Source organism: Fundulus heteroclitus, unplaced genomic scaffold (genome assembly GCF_011125445.2).
Source record: "Fundulus heteroclitus isolate FHET01 unplaced genomic scaffold, MU-UCD_Fhet_4.1 scaffold_472, whole genome shotgun sequence".
Classification (NCBI taxonomy): domain Eukaryota; kingdom Metazoa; phylum Chordata; class Actinopteri; order Cyprinodontiformes; family Fundulidae; genus Fundulus; species Fundulus heteroclitus.
Window position 1 is genome coordinate 58,084 of NW_023396893.1, and position 7,720 is coordinate 65,803.

Here is a 7,720-nt window from a genome sequence, read left to right on the forward strand (position 1 = left end):
AAATCCCATCAGGAGTTACTCTTAGGGTTCTAACTAAAATAACTTATTGTTGTTTCGTTGTTCAGTTTAATCATTAAAGCCAAATGTGACTAAATTAAATCTAAAGAAGACACGACTCCATCTGTACAATAGTCCACTCCTGTTCGTCCACTTCTGTGTTTTCGAGTATAAATATAAGCCAAAGGGTCAATAAGAGAGGCAACAAGATGTATTCAATGAACTGAAACATAAACCATAGAAAGATTTTAGGTTAAAAACCAATACAAACTAGTGCATGACTATAAGGTGGTGTTAAATGATGCATCCCTTTCAGCCTCCTGCACTACAATCCACTATATAGGAGTCACCAAACTACCAAATGGAGTCTACCTGTGTGTAATTTAGTCTTTCAAGAGGTGTGATTGGTTGATACTACAGGAAGAAAAAAACAACACATACACACAAATGCGCTCCAAGTGATGAAAGGAGAGAAATTAATTCAGACCGGATGAAGAAATGTGTGTCGTGATGATTAAACTTAGCTAAATTAATTGTCACACAGCATCAAAATGTTTGAACGCACCTTATTTACATCCTCAACAGAAAATAGTCTTTCTCACCTCTTTTATTTTTCTTATTTTTTAATATTCTCCACTTTTTAATCAGGATTATTAGAGTTGTCACGATACTGAAGCTTCAAACTTGATATCGATACCCTGGAAAATAATGAATACTTGACGGCATTTGCGATACCTGACAGAATTCATCATAAAGGCCAGGGTGTCGGTCCTTGAGATGTTTGGCCGAACTTTGTTGTGCTGCTTGACTTTGTTGCACAACTTTAAAGAACTGTTTGCTCACAGGCTCATCAAGATCTTTGGTTTACCCTTCTAGGTTTGCCTTATATGCTAAAATATTTAGTATCAATACTATGCCAAGTTAGTATTGTATCCAGCTACAGCATTTGAGTATAGCTACTTTTCAGAGTGTCGATATTTTTGACAACCCTAATGATTATTCAATATTTTACTGTTATTTATTTATCCTCAATAAAATTATGTTACGAGAACCTGCTATTGAGGTTTCTGTGCTCATTTCCTCCACTGTTTAGGTGGTGGATCAGCCAATCAGCTCTCTCTGTTTAGGTGGTGGATCAGCCAATCAGCTCTCTCTGTTTCCACCATCTTCCTGATTAAGATGCTCTTAGGCTCACTAAAAGTTCCTCACTGCTCTTGACATTTTGTCACATTAGGAGCTCTCTGAAGACCTAAGATACATTGTGAATAACTTTTATCTTACTGAGGTAAAAATTAAGAAAAGTATTATAATTTGGGAAATTCTAGGTTTTTTTCTAAAATGACATCACTAAGAGCTACTTTCAGTCTTAGGATTCTTTGAGAACACGGGCACAGATGTTTGTTAGAAAAGATTGGTGGACAAACCAAGGAACACAACAGAGAGAACACGGATAATGTGAGAAGTTGATACCAGAGTTAGGTCATGAAACGATATGCCAAGCTTTGAACAACTCATGGAGCTATGATTAATCCATCATTTGAGCATGAAGAGAAGACGGGATACCTGCAAACCTACCTACCACCACCTCTGACAGTCATTGTAGTTTGATCACATGTTATAAATCGTGTGTGATCATCACCTTATTCTCCAGATATAGTGTATGCTTTAGCAAGTGCTGACACTGCACATCCAACTTTTAAAGATGGTGGTGGCAGGATTATGCTGTGGGGATAAAAATGTTATGAGCAGGGACAGGCGAGCTGATCCCAGTTGGAGATGAATGGAGTTAAATTAACGATGCTGGAAAAAAAGGTCTGTGAGAGGCTGTGAAAGACTGGGGTGGAGGTTCACCTTCCAGCAGTAAACGGGCCTTAAACCTCTGCCAGTAATAATGAAATGGTTTAGAACAAAGCACATTAATGTGTTTAAATGGCCCAATTAAATTAATGTGGCAAGACTTGGAAACTGATGTTCACAGCTGCTCTCCATTCAGTTAGACAGAGTTTTAGCAATTTCCCAAAGATTGAGCCCAAATCTTTACTTTTTTTTAACGATTTGGGCTCAATCTTTGAGAATAAAAGAGAATGAGCCCAAAGCTGAGTCTCTAGATGTGCAACGTTGGTCGAGAAATACCCCCAAAATGTAGCAACAACTAGTATTGACTTAGAGATATTGAATACCAATAAGTCACATTGTTTCAGATATTTATGCAACTAGTTTTGAAAGTCATGTAGTATTGTCCTTGCACATTATGTGCTATTATGTGTTATTCTGTTTAATCAAATTTAAATAAAGCTCATTGAAGTTGGTGGTTATAAAGTGAAAAATTGTGAAAAAGGCCATTGATGGTGTATGAATACTTTTGCAAGGCACTATATTGACACTGATGCATATTCATATTAAGTCCAGACAATTAATATCCAAGTAAAACCTTAGAGTGGTAGCTATACAGTGTGCATAGCAAAGCATTTTATGGTCAGGTGTTGAGCCTTTTAGTGCTGCCATCATTTCATCTGTCTTAATATGGATTTTACAGATTCCTGAGCTCCGCTGAAAAAACTGGACACTCTCTATCAAACACATTGTTACTGTGTTTCAAGGATGGTTACATGGTGTTGACTCAATGATTAGTCCAAAATATCTCAAACATTCCCCATCTGCAGTCAGGCAACAGGATATAATCCAGATAACCGTCATGCTGAACGGCAGCTCTTCTCTGACGGCAGAGAAATTCCCATCCTTCAAAACAAATATTGAAAATTGATTCACATAGGGGTATTATTTCAAAGGAAAGTGGAACGGAGTATAACAGAGATATCATTGTTTGATTCAAGGATTAAATTCAATTTTATACAGTTATCTGAAAAACAAAAACTAAAATTTACAGATGTTAATCTGGTTCATCAAGAAGAGGTTTTATAATACAAACAATTCTACGGAGTTAACAAAAACCAATACCCGAAATCATTTAAAGGATAATAGGTGAGTAATATGACAGAGGCGCTCTAAAGAAATGATTTAGCTTTTCCCTAGCTAATTAGGATTTCTTGGCTATGCTTCCAAAGGGAAAAAAAATTGGAACGACCAGTTGTTGTTTTTTTCTCCTTCTTTGTAACTTCATGAAAGAGGAACCACAACTTTTCAGGTATGGGAGAACTACTGATGTTAGCTGACAGACTGAAATAGTGTTTTCTCTGAAGACAGATCTGTTCCAAGAGACCGTCTAGCTTGTGCCAGACCGTGAATTTCTTCTTCTTTTTTTACCTTTCCTGGGTCTGACAGCTGGTATCGCAGCTTAGCTAGTGGGTATTTTACCCCATTAATTGTCTTTGAAAAAGTCACGTTGTGTTTCAAATTCATGTCAAAGCCTTCAGAACTTTGGCAACTAGGTTACAAAGGCAGGTGTCTGGACAGACCTTCGAAACATCTAACGCCAACACCATAGAAGAAGGTTTAATAAAAGAGGAAACAGACAAAAGTGATATATGGAAACGTAGACATAAAATCTCAGTAATTTACTGCTAAACTGGTCTTGTTCTTTTATCGTTGTTTTTGTAGATTGTTAAAAAAATATACCCATTTCTGTTTAATTGGCATGTTTTTTGACAAAAACATCACAGTGCAACTTATCTGCCTTTTAGGAAGTTGCTTCTTAACATTGCTCTACTACGCTTTTGGCAGTTTAGCACAAGGTAAACCTTGTGTTTGGACATTTTGAAAACCATCACCGCATGAGCTTCAGTTCTCACACACCATGCAGACTGCATCCAGAATCAATGCAACTGCAACTTAAATATTGCAGCAATAACCCACTGATAACATCAATCATTATCATGCAATGCTATATAGATGCCTCACCTACCTGGGCACCCCAGATGTTGGGAACTCAGAGTGAAACTGATGGCATGACCTACTTTCTGTGGAGAATATGGTATCTGACCACTTGGGGCACTCACACACTTTAAATTTCCTGTTCATACTTAAAATATGCGAAATAACTAAAACTACATGTAACAACAAACATAATGTACCTCAGGACACTCTAGAACTTGATGATTTCCACACCCTTAATCACAATATGCATGGTGTATTCAGAAAGGGATTGCTTCAAAAGTGACACGTACTTCAAAGACATGACAGGACTATGTTCCATAAAATCTGCTTCCTTTTCTTGTTTCTAAACCCACAAATCAGACATTTTCAATGCGCTAACATACAGGGTAAGGTAGTGGAGAGTGGAGGAAAGTTGTATATGACATAAATTTTGTACAATTTCATAAAAAGAAATCTACAAATCTGCTTGAGGGAAATGTAAAAATTAATAAGATATTTCCAGGTTGCAGCCGGCCTGAAGGTAAAAGTCTAAACAGTTTGTGTGCGGGATGTGTGTGATCTGAAGAAGTGTTGGCTGCTCTTTTTTTTATCGTTGACCTGTACAAGTCCTGATTGAAGGAAAGTTAGCTCTGATCTACATGCTCCCTCTAGCTCACATGATAAAAACAACATAAGTCTCCATAACTATGCAGACGACACACAGCTCTACATCACCATGTCACCAGGTGACTATGAACCCATTCAAGCACTGAGTAAATGCCTAGAAGAAATCAATGCATGGATGTGTCAAAATTTTCTTCAGTTAAGTAAAAATAAAACTGAAGTAATTATTTTTGGACCAATAGAGGAGCAATCGAGAGTTAGCACTTAGCTTCAGCTGCTTCAGCTAGGAACCACTGATAAGGCCTGAAATCTGGGTGTAGTAATGGACTCAGACCTGAACCTCCATCTAAAGACAATTACAAAGTGGACCTTCTATCACCTTAAGAACATTTCCAGGATTAAAGGACTGATGTCTCAGCAGGATCTGGAAAAACTAATCCATGCGTTTATTTTTAGTAGAACTGATCACTGCAACGGTGTTTTCACAGGTCTGCCTAAAAAGTGGATCAGAACGCTGCAGCTGATCCAGAACGCTGCTGCCCGCGTCCTCACTAAGACTAAGAAAGTAGAGAACATGGACCCGGTTCTGAAGTCCTCACTAAGACTAAGAACGTAGAGAACATGGACCCGGTTCTGAAGTCCTCACTAAGACTAAGAAAGTAGAGAACATAACCCCAGTTCTAAAATCATTACACTGGCTCTCTCAGAGAATAGACTTTAAAACACTTCTGTTTATAAATCTCTGAATGGCTTAGCACCTAAACACATCACAGACTTGTTATCAAACCACTCAGGTCTTCTGACTCCAGCCTGTTCTGCAGAACCAGAACCAGACATGGAGAAGCAGCATTTAGTTCCTTTGCACCACTGATCTGGAACAAACTTCCAGAAGACTGTGTACTTTTCTCTGTAACATTTCCTTATGTTCTGTTGATGTACAGCACTTTGAATTATCTTGTTACTGAAATGTGCTTTACAAATAAACCTGCCTTGCCTTTCTGCAGCCCTAACTGGTTGTTGTAGTCTGAATATTTCCTGTTTTGTGGATGATCCAAACCAGACAGTAAAGGATGTGCTCAAAACAGCGTAGAAGATGACCAGTAATAGTAACATCGTGGCAATATTTACTTGCTCTACCTTGCAGACGTTTGTGAAACCTTTCAGATTGTACGCAAGTCTTTTGTGCACAACCCTCTTCATGCGCACTATAGATTCTTTGTAAGGTGTAGTTCTCTTGCTAGGCAATTCCAAAAAGATTCAGTTTCTTCTTGAAAACCCTTTTTTGATAACTTTAATGTATCCTTTAGATCATTGTTTGTTCATCTTCAGCTTTCTGGTAGATACCAACACATTTTTGGCCATAATTAACATTAATTTGGATCTGATAAAACCCCAGTTCCAGCTAAAATAATAATAAAAAAAAGTCAAAGCCTCATGCTCCTACCATACCTCATATTTTACTCTGGCAATGGGAATGGACATTGCTGCTTTTATATCCAATGTCATTTTTAGAATTATAGCCAAACATTTTAAATTTGATTTCCTGACACCATAACACATTCTCCCACGAGATTTGGGCACTTTGCCTGTTCCCGTATGTTTTTATTCTGTCCTAAAAATCTCCTCCACAGCCCACAAATGTGCACATGAGATTGTTGTCACATGTGAAACACAGTTGGTACTTGGCTCAAATTCTTGATGCTCTGTCAGCGTTGCAGGAGGCTGATTTATCAGCCGCCCAGACTAAAAGTAACTTGTTTTTTCCGATAATTTTAGATAATCAACTTCTTAGTCATGACATTTTCTTCCATATTTTTCCATCTCTTGGTAATTATCCGGATGATGCTCCATGATACTGTATTTGTAAGGATGTGGGTTCTCTTTTGTTATTTTCCTGACTGACAACTGTGCACAAAACATGATGCTTGGAGCATAATGGCTCTAGTTAAAAGATGCAAATGAGCAAATGTTGGGAAAGTATTATTAGTACACCTCATTTTTATGTCAGGTTGATAAGATTCACTTTATTGGACCCAAGAACACTGAATGCTTAAATTAAAGGAAAAGAAGCTTCTAATCAGACTACCCTTTTTTGTTATATCATATTCTACCCCAGAAGATTTAGTTTGTATTTTTAGTTCAGTTGACTTTACCACAAAATGCAGTTATAACCGGACACATTGTGGCTTAAAACATTTCAAGAATTAACTTTAAGGAGGTTCACACTTTTAAACCTTTTTGATTTTAAAAAGTTGGTGTGCTTAACATACAGTTAAAACTTTGTCACATTTCGCCAAGTGACAACTTTGATTGTATTTTATTGGGGTTTAATATGACAGGCCTACACAAAGCAGATCAACATTGTGAAGAAGAAGCAGATGACATGTCTGTTATTTTTCTTTTACAAATAATAATCTGGAAAGTGTGGTGTGCATTTGTTTTTGGCTCCTCTGAGTTGAAGTTTTGTGGAAGCACGTGATTGTGCCACTGCCCCATTATCACCACCATATTCCACCAGCCTGTTTCTTAGCAAAATAAAACATTACATAACATGTAGAGTAATTTAGTTATTGACAATTTAGTTAATATCTCTTATTTTGCCCACAGCATGCATTTTTTTTATTTTCTGCCTAGTACATCCTAAAAGGATTTACCTGTAGTAACATATAGCAGTTACTATGTTAGAAAAATCAGTTTCCTGCACTGATACTAGTTTTAAAAAGTTGCTCTGAGCTGAATTCTGCTCAGACATTTGTCAGTTTAGACAGCAGGTGCTGTCCATCAGGGATTATACAGAGCGCCTCTGTTCTCTGTTTATCCGCATGCTTTTTGTTCAGGTACCTTTACAGCCACCTTTACTAACACACTTCTTACCCACGGAGACTTCTGACTGATTTTAAAAAAAACAACTTGAGAGGACATTGTGATTGATGAAGTTATTATTAACAAGAGTTTCTTTTATGTGCTGTTCTTTAATTTAGATCAATAACACAGGTGAAAGCAATACTCTCTGTTCCTCTCATCCATTTTTTCTCCATCAGATACCTGTCAAATCACACTAGGACTTTCTATTGTTAAAGGAAAACCAATGAATAAAATATTAGTGAAAATTGTATTTTTATATATATGAATAATGTAAGAGGGAGCATGCTGTTAGTGTCCACGTCTCAAGGTTAGACTATATTGTTAGTTCCCCCACCATGGCTCATGCTTTGTTCTTGTTTGGTACAAAATCAGAGGATCCAATTCTATCAAGTTTTTTTCTTCTTTTTTTTTTTGTTCTAAG